The following is a 23,685-nucleotide window of genomic DNA, read 5'->3' on the forward strand; positions in this document are numbered from 1 at the left end:
GTAACCTGTGAAAACGTTAGTTTGAATAACAGAAAAGGAATTAGTATGGTATATGGAATTAAGGTTGCTAATCAGATGATTTTAAAATAAATTATCCTGGATTATCAAATGTAATCCCAAGTGGAAAAGGGAGGCAGAAGAGGAGATGCCATCAGAGGAAGATGTGCCTACAGAAGGAAGGAACAGAAAGGTGCAGTGTTGCCAGGTCTGAAGATCAAAGTGGGCCATGCTTCTAGCAAATGGGTAGATTCTGGAAACTGAAAAGGCCATGGAGATGGAATTTTTTCTGGAGCCTCAAAAAATGTACAGCCCTCCCAACTCTTTGATTTTAGACCAGTGAGATCCATTTTGTACTTCTAACATTTAGAATTGTGAGATATATAGTTTTTTCTTAAGCTACTAAGGTTTTGGTAATTTGTTACAGCATCAATAGAAAAGCGTATGATGGTATAGCTTCCACATATAGTGGAAGTTTGTATTTTTGACATAAAGATCACTGATTCATTCATTCATACATTCATTCATTCATTCACCCATTTATTAAATGAATAGTTGTTGAGTACTTTTTAGGCACAATTTTAGAATCTGAGATATAGCTATAAGTCAGATAAGATTTCTATCCTGTGAGAGCTCACAGATTAGTTGGAAACAGACAGTAAACATATAAACATTTAAATCAGTAGAAAATTAAAAATCAGGACAAATATATTATTCATTTCATGAACACTTATTTAGCCCTACTATTCGCAGACCTTATTATACCATAGCCCAAGAGTATAACCAGTAATCATTAAAAGCAGAAAAGCCAAGTTCTTCAAAGCAGAGACCCTGAAGCTTCACAGTCTGGTTGCCATTCCCATCTTCTCCATTTATTAGCTCATGATTCTGGTCAAATTACTTAATCTCTGTGAGCTTCAGGTTCTCAACCCCCAAAATAGAGATAAACACAGCTTCCAAATTGTGAGATTGTTATGAGAATTAAATATATTATAATATTTAGAAAACATTTGGTGTAGTAGCTGGCTCATTGCACATACGATGCAATTGTTTGATAAGGAAAATAATGTAAAATCAACTTATCTACGAAGAATTCACCATCTGAAGTAGAGAGATGTAAAAAAATTAGGCCCTAACGTTTATATAAATCAGCTTCTACCGTAATATGGATTATAAAAAATATGATTTTTTTCTGGACACATAGAAATTTCATGCCTTTATTCTTGGAAAAATAACTTTCTTTCTTCAAATGGCTGAAACAACTCTGAAAAAGGAGCTGATGCGGCATCTCCCAAGCTGCAGAGGTAGACAAATCATGACACAAGTTCTTTGTCATCCTCCACATGGTCCAGTGTGTAAGAAATGGGAAAAAGACAATTCATTTTTCTTAGCTCCTTCAGATACTCTTTGCGTGGGCTGGACTCTCTAATGCTTTATTTGAGGCCATTTCCAGCTTTTCTCTAAGATCAATATTTCAAACTAACAATAGATTCTGGATGTGTGTGTAGATTTGTACGTGCACATTTCTGTGTGTGTAGTTGCCATACTGTACTACATTTATAACTTCTGTACTACTGATATAACCATGAAAAACAGGAGAAACAAGTCTACAGAACTCTAAAAACAGCAGGTGATCAATACCAGCATGAATCCTATTAATTCATGAAGGACGAAACTACATTAAAGACAAAAAAAAAAAAAAAAGATGGTAGAGGAGGAGGAAGAGAAAAATATACTCAGGTTGTGAGATCTTCAGGTGACCAATAGCTGAATAAAAATATTTAGAACCTGTTGATTTTTTCTTCTTCTTTTGAAATAGAAAAGTATAAAAATGTCTTTCAAGATAAAAATATGAGATGTTTTTATGCAAGAAACATCTCTTCCTGAGATGCGACCTTGGCAAAACAAAATCTTTCCATTTAACTATCTTTTTGTCTATCTGTCTCGCACAGAGTATGTAAAGTGCCACTGCAGTTAGGGGAACAGGCAAGGGGTAATCACAACAATGGGGATCCACGAATTCATTAGATTATCCCACTGGGAATGTTGTAAAAATGGGAGAATAAAGTTTGAGGAGTAGCTAATTTTGGAGCTTTCAGAAAAAAAAAATTATAGGGTAGAATTGTTAATGAGCATTTGGACTCTCAGTATTAATAAGCTTGGAGTTTCAGGTCGGCCCCCCTAGTGTGGTCTAGTCCCCAGCCTGTATTTAAGGGTATAGTGAAGCTGTCATTAGTATCACACATTCACAGTCACTGTTTACTTCTCCTCCCATTCACCCTACAGTCCAGCCGTATCTACCTCTTTGTCTGACATGCGTGCACACCTTCATATGCTTTTCTTACATGAAATGTCTTTCCTACTTCTTTTCTGGACTTTGTCACATAGCTATCACTCCTCTGCCTATTCTTGCAGCTGACTCAATATTTCATTCATTCAGGAATGTAACTGAATGTCTGTCATATACCTTAACGCTTCCGTTACTTCAGTCAGTGCTTAATATGTACCACACTCAGGAATGATGCGTTGACATATCTTGTTTATTCTTGAAAATTATTATAAGATACATATTTTCTCTAATCGTATACTCAAAATCACATGATTATAAAGTAAGAGGGGAAGGGCTTGAACACTTTTGAACTCTGAAGCCTATGCCTTAGATTCTTGACCACTGAGCTCTATGGCTGATAGTGCTGAGAATAAGGGTTGGGGATACTGAGCTTAACCATTCTCTTCCAGGAGTGCCTTCAAGTTTGCTGGGCCAGACAGGAAAACTGATGATTTCTATACAGTGGAATGAGAACCATGATTGGGGGAGAAGAGATGTTTTGGCATACATAAGAGGAGAATGATCTTGGCAAGCTTTTGAACATAAAAACTGAGTGGAGAAGGCTAGAAAATTGTGTCCCTGGCAGGGTTAAGACAGCATAAGATACACACTATTTGGGGAACTACAAAAGGTTTGCTGGACTTGGAGAATAGGATGTGAAATAGAGAAGTTTATAGGAAATGATGCTATAAAATTAGGAGAATGATCATAAAGGACTTTGTATGCCATGCTAAGACTTTTTAAGAATTTCATCCTGAGGTCAACAAAGTGCCATCTACAAAGTGTCTGGTAAATATAAACCTCTTCTGAGAGTGAATGAAGGGCAGACAATTAATGAACTCGTTGCAAGACAGTGTGATTGATATGTGACTTGCTAGAGGTTTTCATAACATGCTAAAGAACAACAGAGCTGGGCCATCTAGAACATACCTGTGGTGTGAGAGATCAAGGATAATGAAGAATAGGTGACCCATGGTACATGCTAAAGGAAAAATGGAAGTTACCAAGGAAAAAAAAGGGAGGGAGAACATTCCAAACAAAGGGTAGAACATGCTTGAAGGCCATGAAGCAGCAAAGGGAAACAATGAATAGGATTTTTTGAAAGATTTGAAGCAAAGAATACTTATGGGAGCATGGTGAAAGATAAGAAAAGTTTCAAATTATGAAAGTCACATGTGCTAAGCCATGCCATTTATGTGTACCCCCGCAAGATATTAGAAAACTTTGAAAGAGATTAAGTGTGGAACAAAATAATCAAATTTAGGTTCTGTGACAGTTGCTCTGGCAGCAATTTAGTTAGGTGGATCAAAAGGGGAAGGCAGCCACATTTTGACAAGAGGAATGATTAGGACACAATATCAATAATTTAGAAAAGAATGATGAGGACCTAAACCAAAAATATGGTAGTGAAATGAGAAAGAAAGAGAGAATTTTCAATGGAGAGAACAAGGTTGACTCTCATATTTCTGGCTTGAGTGACTGAGCAGCATCAATCACTCAGGTGGGAAATGCAATACAAAAAAAAAAAAATCTGATTTTAATTCAATTTTCTTAATACTAGACATGACCAGTTTAGAATGTGTGTGGAACATTCAAGTTCAGATGTTCAGAAGGTTTTTGAAAATCTGAGTTCTGTTAAAATATAGGCCAAGAATGTACAGATCAGTAAATGTTGGTCTCCCCATTCTTCTACATTTGATACTGATCTGTTTGTTTTTGTTTTCCTTTTCTAAACAATTCTAAATATACCTAAACCCATTAGAGGATTCATTATGTCTAATTCTATATTTGATGTGGAGCTAACTTGAATATTAAACACAATTCTCCAACAAAATCTCATATAAACATTTTAAATTCATGAATACTTGTGACAGTAAGATGAGATTGATCTTTTATAGTACTTCGAGTATCCAAAGAGAAAATAAATCCTTTATAATTAATTGTATGGTTTCCCACACTCCATTTTTCTTTTATTACCAACCCAAACTCTGATTACAGCCAGGGAACATTTAGATCCTAAAAGAGATAGCTATTATCCCACAAAACTATTCTTAGTTCTGCATCATTGAAAGGTTGTTTCCTCAGCCGCTGCAAATGCCTTGGATATGAAGGCTCTCTTTCCCAGAGTGCACCAGGCTTGATAGATGGTGACATAGAGCGGCATTTGTGTAGCACCTTCAGAGCTGCTTGATATGCATTGCCTCTGTATTATTCTCATAACAGATTTCTGAAACAGGGATTATTGTCACTTATTTAGAAAACTTCTGTAAGATAACCGCTGTGATAGGCACTGGAAATGTGAAAACACCTACCGTTCAATAGTTAAAAGTCTAGGGGGGATGAAAAGCGCAGACATTTACAAAACCATGTAGTGATACAAGGACACTGGAGGGTGTGAGGTTGGTGGTGACAGGTGAGTGGTTTTAGAAGATCCCTCAAAAAAGACTGCCTGAACAACTTAGACGTTTTTATTGTAATAATGGAGCAAAGTTGTATATCAAACCTTGTTTTAAACCTAGACAGGATTGATTTAAAAAATTAACCCTAAAACAAACAACAAACTAAATTTTTACGCTGGAATTTAATTTTCTTTAAATGGAAAACTTAATTAGAAACATACTAGAATGAATGTATATACGTTCTAAATGTTTTCCTTTCTCATATTGTTGTAAAAAAATCAAAATGCCTCTAGAGGTCGCCGATGAACTAATTTGAGAGGGCAGCTTTGCGGCTTGTTTATCTTTGCTTAAAATTAGTTCCTGTCAAGGATTATGTGGGCACTAAAACCCATGGGACCAAGAAATCTCTTTTGACTCTTCTCTAGCTAGAATTGTAGTCACCCGAAGACAGTTATGACCCACTTCAGTATAAATGCTGTTTCTGATGGAATCATTGACAACATAGTTCCATAGCTAGAATGACCCTTGAGACTTTAGAGAAATCCCCATCAGTTTATTGTGTTAGATACCTCCTGTACATCATTGGTGAACAATACACTGTGACTCTTGAGAAAATTTAAATATAGTAAATTTATTTATTTTCCATATGAGAAACTGAAGCCCAGTGAGAAAATGTGGGTTTTCCTATAGTCACTCAAACAATAAGTTATAGAGCAAAGATTAGAACTAAAGTATTCTGATGTCCTCTCTACTCAGTTTTCTTTGATCTAATCCACAGATCCAAACTCTGAGTTCAGTGCAGTTTAGTTTAATGAACTTTTACCTAGAGCCTAAAACATGCCAGCTATGTGTTTTGATGGATGCTGAGATCAATTTTAGTCTCTGACCTAGTGAGGACAAGGACACATACACAGATAGCTATGAAGAGATTGCATAGTACATATAGATACTACCTTCTAGGAAACATAGAGTGCTATGGAAGCACAAAAGGGTACCTGTCCAAACCTAAATACCTTGTAGGTATTTAGAAATGTTTTCCGGCATGAGGTGATTCCTGAGATGATGGCAAAATTAGTGGAATTTATTCAGAGAGAGAAGAGGGAGATTGTGGAGAGAGGGTGAGGAGAAGGAGAGCCACTCCAGGCAGACTGACATAGCAGCAATAAGATTGCACATTTGAGCAATACAGTTACTGGGCTAGTTGTCAGGAGAGTGGCGTTTTGCCTCTAATTGATTGCGTTGTCTTAAGCCAGCAACTTACCATTTTCTCAGCTGAAAGTCATTAGTTGCCTAACTATACAATTAGATTAGCTAGTCAAGGTATTTTAATACTTTTGTTTATGGGTTTTTAACCTAGGGAGGCTCATAATAAGATTCCAGATGTAATGTTTTATTACTTTCTTCTCTGGTTTCAACTTCCCACTGTCCAGCTCTCACGTTTTCCCCTTGGGTATTTCTGCCTCTGGGCCCAGTATGTGCTGATTGAGGATAATATTCAAATGCACAAAAGATAGGGACAACTGTTTTACAGTGTATGAATTTCCCTGCTCAGTCTACACCCTTCAGTACTTCAATGTTTGACTTTTAGACGAGTCAATGAACATTAGCTTCAAAAAAGAAGATAATGATACAATAGCTGCCTGAATATATAGGGTTAGAGACCAAGTCGAGATCCCTTCCATGATGGAGAGCCAGTGAAATCCATCAGTCTTCTGCCACCAATCCCCTGTCTGCACATGGGTTCTTTGCTCCTTCCCTTCTTGTATAAAAGAGGACACTTCTTACCCTCTAATGCTAATCTCTCTACCTGGGCTATGCCTCTGTTTCCTCCCACTTACTCAGAAACTTTAAGCTTCTAGTCTTTACTATTCCATTGACTTTAACCATCCCCTCTTTACAGGGTCCTGGACCATTATATTTAAATATATGGAAGTCTTTCCTGATTATTACAAACAGCTATTTAAATAATATAAAACTTACCTAGATTCATAACTCCATGTAGCTACTAGGCTTTACAGACCACATTCTGTTTTCCAACACCTTACCAGCCTCAGATTCTTTACCCCTTAATGCAGCTTTCATACCTACTATTACACATCAAAATCACCATCAACCTTGCTATTAAATGCATGTGCTCAATACTCATTTCACTTGATTTTTGGTAAGTTTTCAACACTATTTGACATACTCTCCTTTCAATGAATTCTAAGACCATATATTCTCCTCATGATATTGTTTAACTTTTCCTTCCCTTTTATTTTTGATTTTTTTCCCTAATTTTGGTGAATGGGATCCAGAATGGCCATGTAAGAATCTTGGTAGATCCTCTAATCATTAAAATAACCATTGTACTGGTAAAAATTATTTTAGAAATTTGTTTTAAACCTCTGAAAATTGACCTAAAGGTCTACATCCATCAGAAAAACAATAATACAAAAAATCCACTCAATCTTAGGAAGAACAATGAGAGTCTATGGTATTTGAACTTGACCTGGTTCTCTTCCCTGCCCACCTCCCAGTAATTAGCACTACATTATGAAAGCTTTATTCCAAATGAATGTGACCAAGAAAATGGGGGTTCCATCTCCTTTCAGCTGCCAGTCTAGGGATATAAATTTATCCTGGGAGGAGCAGGTCACCTATTTATCTCGTTCTCCCTACCCCTATCTCCATGTTGCAGATGCTCTGGTAGAGGTGAGAGTGGCTGAGACAACTGGGGTTCCCTTCCCCTCAGTTCTCAGTCTTAGGTTAGGGCTCTGCCCTAGGTACAATATGCCAAGAATTCTGCAGTTCTGATTTCTATTCTGCTTGGTTGCTTTTAGGGTTGTTTCATGTCTAGAGGGGCAAGCTGAGGAGACCAGAGGCTATCATTTACTTCTATGTCTACTCACAGAGTAGGGGTGTAACTCTAGCAGAAGCAGGCCACTCTTTCCTCCCACAGCTTCAATGCAGTGGCCTGCCATTCTGACCAAGCGAAGAGGCATGTTTTAAGGACTAATAACCCACAATCCTCCCTAAGAGCATAGACTTTATTTGGTACAAGGCACGGAGAAGTTCATGCCTAAGCCAGGGAAAAAGACATTCCAGAAGGGCTCTCCTGGGTTCACACTCATGCCTCGGGGGTCTAGAAGGCTGGAGCAATCAGAGCATAAAACATTCTTCATGTCACACATAAATTCATGAGCAAGAGGAGGAAATCTTACTTGTCTCAAGGAATATAAGCATAACCTTTGACCAAACACTGGCTCAATAGTAGGTTACTCTGACCTAAGGGTAACTCTGAGGAAGCCAGGCTCAGAAATAAAACTGTACTCATCCCTGTTGGTCTGGAAGGCCATGAGCATGCCCAAAGCTGTGCCCTCTTAGGAAGGTTCTATGCTATTAATCCCTGCTGAATGTGGACTACAGTGTAAACTCCCTGACCTTTGAAAGCCATCTCCAAGTCACACAGAGATCCAATAGTAAAGGATACAAATCTTATTGGCTCAGGTGGCTTAAGCACAACCTTGTTGTGTAAGCATAAATGGCTTATGCTGAGTGCAGAGTGACCCTTAGGAAGCCATGCTAAAGGTTAAAACAAGGGGAAAATATTTGAAGTGACACCAGGCAGCTATTAAATCCATGTGAAAAAGTGAAGAGATCAGTAAGCTAATAAAAAAAAGTATAATTACGTATTTATTTTTCTTTCAGCTCTGAACTGATTTAAAAAGCAATCACAAAAATGATATCTATAAAGTATATTATTGGCACTTTAACATATAGAAATATTAATATTTTTGACAATAACAGCATAAAGGGGATCAAGCTATGTTGGAGTAAGGAAATCACACCAAATGGTAATGTAAATCCACAGAAGTAAACAAATAGAACAACAAACGATACATAAGAAGGTTAATATCTTTTTCTTTTTTTTTTAAAAAAGTAAGTATTGTTGAGCCTTCCTTTATTCTCTTTGCCTTTTTAAAATATGTAATTATAGAAAGCAATAATTATAATGACCTATTTTTGGGATTTTTAACATATGTAGGCTTAATATGTATAACAATAATAGCACAGAAAAAGGGAAGAGAATGAATCTGTACAGGAGTAACACTTCCATATCTTATTGGAGTTAAGTTGGTGTGAATGTTATGATGTTATAAAGTATGTTGTAAGTCCCAGAGCAATTATTTAAAAAATAGCTAAATGTTTGACCTCCTTTACTCTTATCTACATCCTCCCCCTCCCCCCTCCCCCCACATCTGAGTGGTGAACACACAAAACAATATATATACGACTTACTGTTGAGTGATACACTTGAAACATTTGATTTTGTTAATGTCACCCCCAATAACTTTTAATTAAAAAAGAAAACTAAAAAATAGCTAAAATTTATTAAACAATATTAAAGAGTATTCTAGAAAATATTCACTCAGTACAAAAGAAGGTGATAAAGGAGGAACATTTACAAAATAGTTATGAGTCATATAGAAAACAAAACCACAACGGCAGAGGTAAAGTCTTAGGTGTCAATGATAGCATGTAATGTAAATGGCTTAAACAATCCAGTAAAATGACAGAGTTTGTCAGACTGGATTTAAAAAATTCAATTATATGCTGTTTACAGGAGACACACTTTAGGTTTCAGTTATAAATAGTTTAAAGTAAGAGAATGGTAAAAGATACTCTCTGTAGACAACAACTATATGAGACTTTGAGTGGTTGTGAAAATACCAACATCTTGGGCCTCTTTGACTCCTTTGCCAACTTATTTTTCTTCACTTTGACTTATTTTTCTTTATCTTGCCCCCCCACCCCCCTCGTCCCGACACACACACACATGGCTTATGCCAAGTCCTGGGTATATCTCAATATCTCTCAAAATCTCATATATATCGTCCCTGTACATCAGTGTTCTTTTTTATGTCATATTTCTAAGGAGACCATTCCTAACCCAGGATTCTACATCTGATTCACTAATAGTCACTCTAAGAGACTATCAGGGAGTCCTTCATCACATTAATTATAATTGTGGTTAAATGAATAATTATATATCTAATTTGTGATGTCTCTCTTACCCGGTAGACAGATTCTATTAGAGCAGGGAGTGAACTGACCTCGTTCTTTCCTATATCTTTAGCATTCAGCATAGAGTCTGGAATATATCAGAAGAATTTATCAGAATGAATGAATAAAAAGTATGGAAATGATCTCAGGAACTTATAGAAAATTTACCTTTACTGGAACAAAGGCTCTATCCTTCCTCCACTCTCATGGGTCACAAAGTGAACAAGTGGGAGTTCCTCGTAGCCAGTGTTTCTTAAAGGGTCATCAAGTGAATAATAGGGTTAATGGAGAAATTGGTAAAATACAGATTTCCAGGACTCATCTAAGAGTTTATTTCAGTAAGTCAGAATGGGCTTATGCATCTGCATTTTAAACACCTCATATGATTTTTTCCCTTGATGTCCCTATATTGCATGTGCTCATATTACTATACGTGGTTAAATAAATAAATATTTTATACTAAGTCTTGTCTAAAGCATGGGCACTAGGCAGACGAAAACATGCAGGGAAAGACATTTGAGTCAGAGTTACCAAGTGCAAAGGCACAGCAGCAGGAACTAATTTGGTAGATTTGGTGAACTAGAAGAGCACAGAGCAGAAGTTACACTGGACGACAAAGATGAAGCAGGACTTGAAATGAGGCTGCAGGATTAAACATTCTCCAGGTCACTAATACTTGGTATGTTATGAGAAGATACTTAAGTTTCAACTTATAGATGTCACATAAGAGAACAAAAAATTACAGTCTGATAGCCACAGGTGGAAAGACTGGTTTTCAACTCTGACCATTGATGCTTGTGGCCAGGAAGAGCTCTAATAAAGAGTAACCTAGCTGACTCTCATTGCCAGAAAAAACTTTTGAGCCCGTTATAATGCCTCATTTAACACTGGGGAAAACTTTTCCAAGAGAGGTGACTTTCCCAGGCTTGAACAGTGGTTGTGTTTTGGTGTAGCTGGGATTAAACTGATGTCTTTTAGTTCCTAGTTCAGTGCTTTGAGTTGTGCGTGAATCCTTAGGAATAATATTTTGTATTTACATATCAATTAGGAAAACTTTTATACACTAATTACTCTGGGTTTGGATACTATCCAAACTGTCTCATTTAATAATGATTCATATATTTTTCCAAAATATTTTTATCATATAAAATTACTTTAATAAATTTTTCTTCTTTTGGATTTATACTTGCAGGTTTATCCCTCCAATAATAAAATTTTTCATTATACTGAAATAAAATAAAAACCTGTTGAGACTAGCTTTAAATGGCCTAAATATAATATACAACCTAATATTTATATGTATGTGTATGTACACATTACTAATAAATGCCCACCCAGACGGCTCTAAGCAATGATTTATCATGTGCAAATTAGTGTCTGAATTAATATTGTATGGCTAAAGCTAAAAAAATGCTATTTTATTGCATAATAAAATGTTTTTAATCATTAGAGTAGAACTGCTTTATTATATACCATTATTTTTGGAAACAAAACCAAAAATGTTATCAGGCATAGCAAGATTGAAAATAACTAAAAAATGACACTCCTGAAAGGTTGAAAGGAAGTGACACAAGTATGGCTTTGAGTACAAAATGGAACATAATTAAGGAGCAGGTTTACAGCAGAGCTTACACACACTTAGCTTTTTGAAGTCAGCTGTTTATGTCAAGGGCTTTGAAGTGTTAGCTTTTTTTTTTTTTTAATTTAGAAATGAGAGCTTCTATAAAATTATCTAAACAAATTTCAGTAAAATAAATCCAAATTTATTCTCCTACTTTCTCTTGGTACTTTAATTAAAGACCCTTTTGTTGCTGTGTATAAATCTTTCTTTAGATTTAAAATCCAAGATGACTACATATAGGAAGATTTCTATGTTAACATGTCCAATTTTTTTTTTTGCAGAAGTTTACATACCTGTTTTACATATGTGTAATGCAGACATTAGTGCTCATAAAGCACGATGAGCACTAATATCTGCAAAGAATGGTTCCTAATATTATGCACCAATGCACTTTCAAAAATATCATTACTCATAAATTTTATACTTAATTCTCCCTTTCTGGAGTCTGTCTAGACGTATTCATTCATTTATTTGGGAAGTATTTATCAAATGCCTCTATGTGTCAGGTATCTATACACAAGACAAATCCAGTTTTTGCTAATTAGAGTAAATAGTCTAATGAGAAGACATGAAATGAGTAGTCAAAATCAAACTCTGTGGAATTCAGTTATTCTTATTTATACATTGGAGAAAATGTTGTCTGCCTTTGTTCTTCCACAAGTCAAATGAGATGATTGTGAATATGTTCAAAAAGTTAAAAGTGTACCTTGAATAAAATTTAATAAAATGATATTTAAAAGATCATATTAAAAAGGTCTTCTTCCTCCTTTGTGAGGTAAGAAAATTGCCTACCAGAAAGTTATTTTAGATATAACTTTGTTCAGAATAAAAAAACACACCGTAAGATGGAGGCTTATGCCCCTAAGTAGGATTTTGGTTTTGCTCATAATTGCTACTAGGTGAATGATGTAAAAAGATTTTACACAGGGAAAAAAAATACCACCATGATACTTTTGTTTTTGAATTACACTATTAATGTTTCATTCCTCTTTGTCTGAATGATTATGTCATGAGTCCCTAATCAAAAAAGTATTCCCTATAAAAGAATCATAGCCTTAGGCATTATCAATTAATTACTTTGCTTGTTAGAGCAAAAGTAGGCAAAAAGTCTTAGACTGGGAAATGGTTAGAAAACAGGGAATGTTGAGCCTATAGAAAGTGTTTGGTGAAAATAGCTATAAACCCCAAAACTCTCTCTACTTAACACTTACGTCATTACCACATGATAATCACAGTAAGTAAAAAGCTTCTTGAGAAAAGGCTTTGAATAGGAGGAGATGGGAAAGCTTGGAAGAAAAAGAGAAAGTAAAGAATATGGAAATTCCTTGCTTTCAAGCATGTTGATGAGAAACCCCTGGCATAGAAACCCTTCAGTTAGAGTGAAACTCAGTAGCGAGTGTTTCCCCAAAAGGGCCTTCTGGTAGAAGGTGCATAATTGACTTGGAAAGCTAAAAGAAGATTTGGGAAATGGAATTTATGTGGTTTCTGGCGAGTGACATTGATACATTGGACAAAGTAAATGAAAGAGTGTGGGCGATTAATCTCCAACTGAAGACAAAGGGTGAAAGCCAGAGGGCCTCTTAGGCAACACACAAGAGACTTTATTCTACTAAAGTCCAGGAAAAGCTAAGGATCATGTTAGGGAATTAATTATGAGAGTGACAGAACTCCAAGAGGGTTAAACTTTTTGTCCCACCAAGTTTACTATGCCAAATTCATAGCCCTAAAATAAAAGATATGGTGTTCTGAAATTTAGGATGAGGTTATCAGGGTTGATGTACTTGAAAATCTTGAAACTTCACATCACCCTGATCTCTGCTCTTGCAGAAGTGACCATTACTCCCTGTTAGAGGCTAGCATTTCTCAGCTTCCCCTTGCTTGAAGACAGTGGTGGTGCCTTCACCTTGCAGATTGGCGTGTGCTACCATCTTGACTACAAGACCACAAGACTGGGGGCAAGTCACAACATAACTAAGTACCGTAAATGTTGGGTCTGCAAAGGTAGGAAAATGACAATATGTTAAAAGAGTTGCAGATCCTAGCTAGGGTATATTAGCAGCACCAAGGAGTATGTGGGGAATTGTATTCTGAGAGTGCTGGGTTGGGAGGTGGGTGGAATAATACATTTGAATAATGGCGGGATAAAAAATTGCTCATTTAACACATTTCCATGAATCATGATTTAAAACACTGGGCAAAACCTAGGAAGGTGATGTTTAATCATCGTTAGAATGGCCCTTGGAAGTTTGGATAAAGTGATGGCCCAAAGAAGTAAAACAGAAGTGCCACAGCGGTTATTTCAGATGATAGGAAAAGATATCAAAAGATGAAAAGAAGTGAGTGTCTCAGAACAGATGTAATCTATTAATGTTCTGTGATCTTTGGGAGTACCTAAGGCATCCTGCTTAGTAAAGCAAGTGCACAAATGAGAGGGGCACCAGCAACACTCAGAAGTCAGTCAGAGGTGGCTGTCTGCGGTAGGCCAGGGCTGACAGTAGAACTTGGTAGAACTGGGATTCTTGATAAGAATGACAATGACAGAATCCTGAAATAATAGAGGCTCAGTGGCAGGATTTAACTAAGAAAAGCGAAGTGAGTATAATTTCCATGATGAATGAGAAGGTTGTAGTGGCAGCTGGAGATATTGGAATACTGACCGTTAGATACAGAGATGGTTAACAGAACACAGCACTTCTAGGAGTAAGACAGACTGAAAGTTGAAATAGTTGTGCTCAAATTATGTAATCAAAGTAAATCAAGAACGAATGATCAGGAGACTGAGGGCAGGTGCATCAACAATAAGTCATAATGCCTTGCTTAGTTTTTGGATCTGAGCCAGTTTTCAGACTTGGGCGTCTCTGATTGCACAGTCCCTCTTATGTGTACCTGATAATGACTCCCCTTTTGGTAATAATTAGACCTACTTTTGTATGATAAGAACAAGGAATAATATATTTGGCATCTGGGTAATCCAGTGAGATATCTTTTGCAAAACCTCGCAGTTTTATTCAAGGGTAGTAATCTGGGAAGATCATTGTAATCAAAGGTTAAGAATCCTCAAGGCTGAAGGGTCTCTGCACGAGGTGTTACCTACACCAGAACAGATATAAGGAGAGGATGAGAAAAGTCTATTATGAGTAATAGAGGGAGGAGATGATGGGTATCAGTTACAGCCTCAACATCAGCTGCAGTAGTGCAGTTTATTTCACTAATGTCTCTTAAGCATTTCTCCAGGAAAAGAGACAAACCCGAATCCTGGAAGAACTGTTTCCAGAATTTATTATATAAAGTAAGTGTGTCCAAATGGGACAAGGGGTAGACAACAAGGTGTTGCGCTACCCAGGTCTCTCCCTAAAGACAGAGATACACATTTCCCATGCTACAGGGAGTATGGTGGCTGCTAGTTCTTAGCTGAGTCCCTCTGCATTAATTGATCTTAGCCAAATGGAGTAGCTTTGCCCAATGTCATTCTCTTTCTTAGAGCAGTCTATATCCATTCAAAAATTGGTTTACATGGGGGTATAAAGTCCTAGTCACCTTTGCTCAAGGCTGGACCATTCTGAAGGGCCAGCCCGACTCCAGAGCTCTTAATGGGATCACCTGAAACCTTTATTGTAACTGCAAAAGCCTCTCACTCTGTCAGTCCTCTTTACTTCACCCTCCAAATGTTATGATCCCAAGGATTCATCCCAATAAACTTTCGACATGCTAATCTCTCTTAGTCTGTTTTTGGAAGAACCCAAATTTTGCATACATTGATACCACAAAATAGGTCGTAATTTATAGATTTATAATTATAGCAAATATATGTAAAACTCACCTGCATCTATCACTGAATAAAAGCTCCGTGCAGCCAACAACAGCATCAGTTTCACTCATCAATATCTCTCCAGGAGTAGTTGCTTGACAAATATGTGTTAGATGCATACATGGATAAATGCATACATGAATGAGAGAGTGAATGCATACATGAATTTAAGAGTGAAACCTTAGTGTAGTATCTGTAATGTAATGAGATCAGTATGTAATAGTTGTGATTATCATTATATGTTGTTGTTATTAATGAAATAAAGAATCATATCCATGAGAATTTTGATAGAAAATAAGTCTAGTTAACTGATAAACATATAGTGAGTTATTAACATGGGTTAGAAACTGTTGCACTGTGAGGATATGAAAGTAAAACATAGTCCTTCACATCAAGCACCTTACATTTTAATGAAGGTTGTTAGAAAGTGAATTAGTTGAAAAGTAAATGAGCATGGGAAATAATTAAGAGAAAAGGTAGGGTACCAAGAGTTTTAAAATATTTTCAACTATGTGAAAAATACAGTGAGTAAATTAGAAGAAAATACACCAAAATGTAATAGTAATCACTTTTGAAGACTACGAGTGTGTTTTTTAATTTTCTTCAGAGTCCAGAATTTTTTTCTTTTTTTAGAATTTTGAAAGTTTCACATTGAGCATCATTATTTTTACAATAATAAATACTGTGGTATTTTAATCAATTTATGTTCTAGATATATATGTACCCTCATTTTGTTATATTTGAATCATGTTTATGGAGTGGTTTTAATTTTGTTTAGAGACATCAAATTCCTGATTTTATTCAGTTGCATTTTTGAAAGAATAATTTAAATGTTTTTTCCTCTTCCTTCATTTATAGAAACCCTGAAAAAGTATATCTATTTTCATCTATTTGTCATTATGTAATTTATAATAATATTAAATTAAAAAAGGTTAATATTTATGTATTTAAAACTAGAGGACACGTAAAAAAATTCCAAATTTATATTATGCAGAATCTCTTTAGCACACAATTAATTTATGACTCATTGAATAGCTCTGATATTTTGAATACAGATAGATTTATTAAAATGCATGGGCTATAATTTAATGGCTGGTTAGTTGGCACTGTTCCCAGTATCCCAGAGTTGAACTTTAAAAATATATTCTAATGAACAATTTTCATTTCATATTCAGAAAGCACATTATTGAGGAAATAGCTACAAAACATTGTATTACCTAGATCAGGTAGATTTTTCTATTTTCTTGGTGTTAGAAACTAAGATATTTGTCTTCTACAATCTAGTACTGTGAGCAGAGTTTATGTTATTTTTGAACTTGTTTACATAGTTCCAAGTATATCAAGGACTACAAGTATGTTTTCAGAACAGTCATGGGTCTGTGGGTTTAATTAATTATGTGACTCTAATTCTATTTTTTCTAATTTCATTTTATATTCCTCTTTTTAGTTTAATTAACATATAAACCCACTATAACCTGATAATCAGGCTCAAAATAATTGAATTGCATAAACTGTGAACTTACAGTATTGCAAGGTTAATGCCATGACTAAGCTGGGTCTATGCTGTTAACTAGACCAGGAGTTCAGTGATGTCCTCATGTAATCAAATTCACCCTAGTATTTCTATAATATGGTGTACCCAAAGCTGAAATACTGATTGATTGGAAATATTCTGGGTCTTTTGTTTGCTGGTATTTCTAGAATGTAGGCAGCAAACTTCAGGACTCTCAGGTAGTTGGCACCTGTTTCTTCATCCTGGTATAAGGAACTGGAGGCAAAAGAAAATTGGGAATATGGAGACCCATTTCCTTGCCTGACCTTGCTCTCCAATCCATTTCCTCCATCCCTGCCCCTGAAGATTAAAAATAGTAACCTATTTAAAAATGGGAGCCAGAGAGAGGAGCTAAATCACCCGTCATATAACATCTCAATTTATAACATTTCTGAGTATGCAATTTCAAAGTTTTACAGTATTAGCATCCTACAGTGTAAAAGACACTGCGTTGGTAGGTTTAGAGTTGAACCGAGATGGTATATAGCCAGATATCATGATACATTAGATAGCCTTAATTATTTTTTATTAATTCTTAAATCAACACACATTGCTTATCTTGTGGCAGGTGTTATGCTATACTTTACTGGACAAATGTGAAAAAGTACACACCTTACTGCTAAGAATTCACCATCTGATTGTCACGAAAAGGCTATAAAGTAACAATTCTGTAATGAGCAATAAGTTCTCTGGTGTCATTACTAGAATACAGTGGACTGTCCCACTGAAAGTGGAGAAAATAAGAAATATGGGAACTAGTAAGAGATGGGGCCAGAGAGGTTGAATAAGGTCAGATATATATATATATATTCTAGACCAATCTGCAGTTTTGGGGAGTAATTTATTATATAGAACTTACATGACATTCTACTGCATATTTTATGTAAAGGAAGGAAATTAGCAGGTGTGCAATTGGCTTTAGAAGAGTTAGCAATTAAGATAGTGGTTAGCTTGATGTTAACCATTTGACCAGTTTCAGAGTACTTTTTGATCTACTATTACGCAATAGAGTGAATGTCAGTTTATCTTCTTTTTCTCAAACATATGCTTCATTTTGTGCATGTTCACCTAGAACTTCTCAATTCACTTTGAAAGAGCCATAAAGATTGCTCACAATGAAAAACCTGTGTGTAAAAATGAGGAATCCAGTCTCCCATTCAGATCTAGATCAGGTTAGAAATCCAAAGATCTTTGGCTACCTCTGCAGCACACCAGTTTTCTAGATCATATTCCTCTTGCCCACTCTATACAGAAGCCAAATCTTATCCTTAAACCAAACTAAGAATCTAAGATGCTTATCTCTGGGTGTTTGTGCATTGGAGAACACTGCAGTGAGGATTCAGAGAGAGTGGCATTATGATTTGTCCATGTATATACCATTAAAAAATAGAAACATTCCTAAAAAAATCTGAAGTTATGCTTATTGAATATATGAATATGTTTTGACAATAAAGTCAATTTTTAAATTTGGAAAAATATAAATATGACATGTTATTTAGGATTAGTTCTGACAAAATGTAACAAAAAAGTCAACATAACTGATAACATTTTTTTCTCTCAAATAAAATAAGTCCAGAGTCATGTAAGTCAAAGCTGTTATAGTGGCTGCAGTTATCAGAGCCCCAGATTCTTTTATCCATCTGCTCTACTGTCATACAGCTGACTCAGGAATAATTTATGTTTTAATATGGCTGCTGGAGCTCCAGCCTTATTATTTTTATTTTAATAAGAATGAAGAAGAAAGGAGGGAAAGGCAAATAAATGCATTTCTCACAACCAAATCATTTTTTCCTGAAACAATCTTCCTAGGAATTCCATATAACTCTTTATTTAATTTCTATCTTTTTGGCTAAAACTTGTTACAATTAACAGTAGTGGCAAGAGAGAATAATAAATTTAGTAACTAGATGCATCACAGGCTCAAATAAATTTTCCTACTAAGGAAAAAAGATGATGAATTTTTACATGGAAGGTGACAGTTTTTGCCATAAATTGATATTTTTTGTCTGCAAATAGCAGGAAATCTAATTAAAAGTGATTCAGTATTTTTGTTATCTCGGGGAATAAACAAACAAACAACAATATGGTAATTTAGGGTTCAGTATGGCTGTGTTAACCTCAATGTTGGCACATTCTCTCGGGCAGTTCTCCGCATGGTTTCATTTCCAGACTTCACGTGCAGACTTCCACGTCCAGAGGCAGAAGAAGAGATGTTTTCTCTATTGACGAACTGAGAAGAAAACATCCCTGCAGCTTCCCACCAGTCTTCCCATCATCTCTCATTACCCAGCATCAGGTCACATGCCAATGCCTGCAGGAACTGCTACTTAATTTTCAGGGCCAAAGTCAAAATGAAAGTGCTGGGCTCCTTGCTCAAAATAAAGATGAAGGTGACAGCACTAAACCAAGCATGAGTCCCTTCTACGTATGCCCCTGAAGCTGATCCTTTAAGCCTCAGCAGATCAGCTGGCAAGGAGAGTGAGTTCAGCATGATTGGCTTGAATTTAGGAAGATTCACACCCTGGGGCTACAAGAGGTCTTGCCTTCCATGAAGGATATGTCCTTTTAGAAGAAAGTAAACTCAGGGTTCTGTTGTGAAGACAAAAAGGGCCATGCTTGTTACATAGACAATCCTGGTTTGTCACCCAGGGTGTTATGAACATGGAGTAATGTTCTCTTGGGAAGAGAAAACAATATTAGTCCTCAAATATAAAAAATCATACGGAAAAATATATCTGATTACTTAAACAACTCATATTAAAATAATAAAAATAAGAAAAAGGACCTAGTTTTGATTTTTAATTATTCATAAGCTGATAGCAATTAAAGAATACACACACGTGAATTATATAATTAGAATGATTATATACTTACACTTATCAAGATTGAAGAAAACCACAGCTGGGATGACAGAGATGGGTTGTAATCAGAATTTGTTTCCGAGGTGGATTGCAAGCCTCTACGAGTAAGAGAACATTCCAAAGCTGATAAAATCAGACATTGCCAGTGGACTTTCATTTCTAGTGGACTTTTAGTTTAGTTTCCCTAAGTTAGAAATTGAATCAAGTATGTAACTGTGACCAAGCAAGGAGAAGAAGAATAAATACTGTATATCAGATCCTTCACTCATGCTATATAACTCATACAAAAATCTCGTAAAGTAGATCTCATTACTCTCATTTTGAGGACAAGAAAGAAGCTAAGTGTCATTTTTAAGGGTGGATAAAGGACAGCAGGGGCTTAAACTCAGGTGTGACCGACTCCAAAAGCCAAACTCTTTCTCCTATAATATGCAACAATATGATTTTTAAAGTCCAGAATTATCTTTAGAAATATTTGGTCTGGGATTATGGGAAAGCTATCATTTAACTGCCACATTTTTTTTTTTCTGTCTGATCTATCTTTCCAAAATGGCTATTCTTTATCATTTTGGAAAATGATGAAAGTTTAGCCTTTGCTACAAGTATGGATAAACTGAGATGGAAGGAAATCCATAAACACATCTGCCAAAGTGTTCAAGGACAATTTCGCAAAAAAGATTACATTGATTACATAAGCAAAAATGAACAATTGTGGAGGGTATGGTAAGAATTGATATATTATCTTCAGGATGAAAATACTAAGGAAGTTGAATTAGCTTCTGTAGCAGTAATGTGCAAAAAATGGGAGCTAAGGGATATGAGAGAATGAAGAAAGAGTCAAGCATTTGTGAAATGTTCAGCTATATAATTACAAAATTATCTTTTCTAAGCATGACTTCTATAAACCATTTAGACTAGAGCTAAGCAACAGCTATTTTGAAGAATCATGTTTAAGATATAAAGCACTTAAGACCAGTGCTTTTCTACATTTTGTTAGGCAGATATAGATAAGTAAGTGATTAGGGTCATTATTACAGGTTGAATTATGTCCTCTAAAAATTCACTTGTTGATATTCATCCCCCAGGTGTCAAGGAATGTGACTTTATTTGGAAATAGGGTTGTTGCAGATGTAATTAAAGCAAGATAATGAGGTCATTAGGGTGAACATTAACCCAATATGACTAATTTTCCTATAAAAAGAGGAAATTTGGACACAGAGATGGACATGCATAGAACGAAACCAAGTGTTCTCTACAGCACTTAATCTGCTTTTACATCTACCTATTGAGTTCTCCATTTTGATTATCATATTTTGTTGTTCTCACATTTCAAATGTGCTCTTTTTCAAATATATTGTCACTTTTTATAGTTCCCAGTTACCTTCTGAGATTTTTATGCTTGTATTTATTTTTTTGAGCTTAGCATGTCCAATGCAATAGTTTTATGAAATATATTTTCTAAGTGCAATATCTAGGATTATTTATTTTTATTTTTATTTTTCGTTACATTTCTCCTGTTACTTTTACCTCGTGTTTCCAGTTATCTGGTATGCCAGATTTCCTCTGATTTCGTATTTGAAAATTTATCGAAAAAGTTAATATAAAGCTCAGGATGATGTTCTCTTCTCTTAGAAAAGAGAAATATCATGTTATGTTTACAAGGCGCCTAAAGACAGCCGGCATTGTGGAAGCAGTGTTTCCAGGTTCCAGGCTTGAGATTTTCTTCAATATTTAATAAACAGTGAGAACCAAGTAGGAGAAGGTGAGAGTTGGTTTTGTTTTGTTTGTTTATTTTTGTTTATCTTTACTTCTGAGGCACAGAGCCCTTTCTGGTCCCTTCATAAAGCACAGGTTCTTTACCAGGTCCCTTACCTCTGTCACGACCGAGATTCCGCTTTTTGTTTTCCTGGCCACTCCATGCAGCTCAAAAGTGTAAAACAGCCCCCCAGACCCTTCTCAATGATAAACAATACTCCTAAGATTAAAGCAGTCCTCAATGTTCTGTTCCTCTTTTAGGCATCCTGGTATCTACTGGATCTTGACTAATTGTTTTATATTTGTTAGCTTCCCGATGCTTTTATGGGAGATGCACTTTTTATTTCATTTACCTTTGAACAATATCTTCAGTGAAAGGATTGCTCTAAATTACATAACCTGTAATTCTCTGAAGCAGAAGCCTCAATTTTCTTTCCATAACAAAATGTTCAAAAGTTCCTTTAATATTTAAGAATAGTACAAAACAAGAAGCTTTGAAGGTAATTTGCTCCAGATTAACTTTCATAATTGGGACATTGACTAGTGGATGTTTAATAAATGAATTGAATGAATGAATTGGTAAATGAATCTATTAGATCATAGTTAAATTATGAAGTGTCACCACCAACAATCTAGAAAACTAGATCAGGTCATGTAGTAAAATTTTTCTATTTCTACTTTACCTACAAAGAAAAAGCCCCAAAGTAAAGAAACTAACATCAATATATTGGATTCCAAATGTATTTTCCTTTTCCTTTATATTTAGGTAATGGTCTCAATCTCTGATTTTATATACTGTTAAAAGGATGAGGGTCACTCTAAGATTTCTGAGAACTTCCCGTAGTTCTTACATAACAAAACTCTTGAGTTGAATTTTTTCTTCCTTTGACCCAATTCACTTTATACATCATCTCATCATTCTGGACATGTTCTCTATCATGTCCATCCAGATGCAGAACCAAGGCCCTTCCATTGTTTTCTATCCAAACTCACATTTTCACTTACATTTATGTTTTTGTGTAATAGAGATCATTCTGCATGATCAAATGTATGTCCTTCTGTTTTCACCTAACATTTTTTATGAGCTTTTTCTTCTGTCATGAAATATTATTTGAAAAAATGAGACCAGCATCATATTCTCTGATATAGAGATACCATAGTTCGCCTTAATCATTCTTCTATTTTAGGAGAATTTTAAGAATTTATTATTTATTTTTAAACAGAAATAGCTGTTAAATAAATATATCAACACAAATATTTGTCTAATTTTTATCATTTTATTAGTGCGGAATTATTTCTAGGGGAGGAATTACAAGCTAATTATATAAACTTGTTGAAGGATCTAAATACATATTCCAAAATACTTTCACATAGGTAGTAAAGATTTATACTCCCTCCAAATTAATGATGCCATTTTTATGTCACATTGACAAAATTAAGTTTTTAAAAATTGCTAACTGAGTAGATTAAAACAGTGCGTCATCGTTTGAATGTACATTATTTTGACTACAAGTGAGATATTTTGTTTTGTTTTTCTCTGGTAAAATAATTTGTAACTTCGTGTTTCATAAATAGTGCTACTAGAATGGGTAAATGGATGGGTTATGGAATATAATCTGTGTTCCATTCATAAAGACTTAATTCGGAAAGGAATATTGTAGAGGTCTTCTTTCTGTGCCTTAGTGGTGACTTGTAAAATGAAAAAAGCTACCGAATTTGTCTGAAAGCCAAATTGTCTTACTCAAGACTGTGTTATCATGGCAATCTATGACGGGAAAATAAGCATCAGGTCTAGGATGTGATGAAAATCCATGTGCATAGGACCATAAATTTTTTAGAAATAAACGGGAGCAGGTATCAGTGAGAATAATTACATAAGAGTCAAGAAAAGAATGTGTTTGGGTTTGCCTAGGCATGGAGATGAAACTGCCCCTCTTCTGGAGTCCTCAACCTCAAGCTGGTTTAAGTGACCCAGCCACTTGTCTCTGAAGACCATCGCTATTTGAGACTTAACACTCAGATATAAAATGTACTGAAAAATGTGATGCTGCAAGCAATTAGGATTTTATGTGACTGCTTGTTACATAAAATATTTCTAATGTATATGTAAGCCATGACTCTTGGTGAATTTTCTTAAACTTTCTTAAGTTTTCTTGTTTAATTAGAATTTTTCCACACTATCAACATAGAAATAAAAATTTTAAAACAGAGAAATTGATTTAAACCTTAGCTCTATCACTCTCTTATTATTTATGTTTAGGCTGATTTCCATCCTTGCTCTAAGCCTCAGTTTCCTTATATTAAAATGTGAATAATA

The sequence above is a fragment of the Rousettus aegyptiacus genome, unplaced genomic scaffold, assembly GCF_014176215.1.
Source record: "Rousettus aegyptiacus isolate mRouAeg1 unplaced genomic scaffold, mRouAeg1.p scaffold_m13_p_5, whole genome shotgun sequence".
In the NCBI taxonomy this organism is placed as follows: domain Eukaryota; kingdom Metazoa; phylum Chordata; class Mammalia; order Chiroptera; family Pteropodidae; genus Rousettus; species Rousettus aegyptiacus.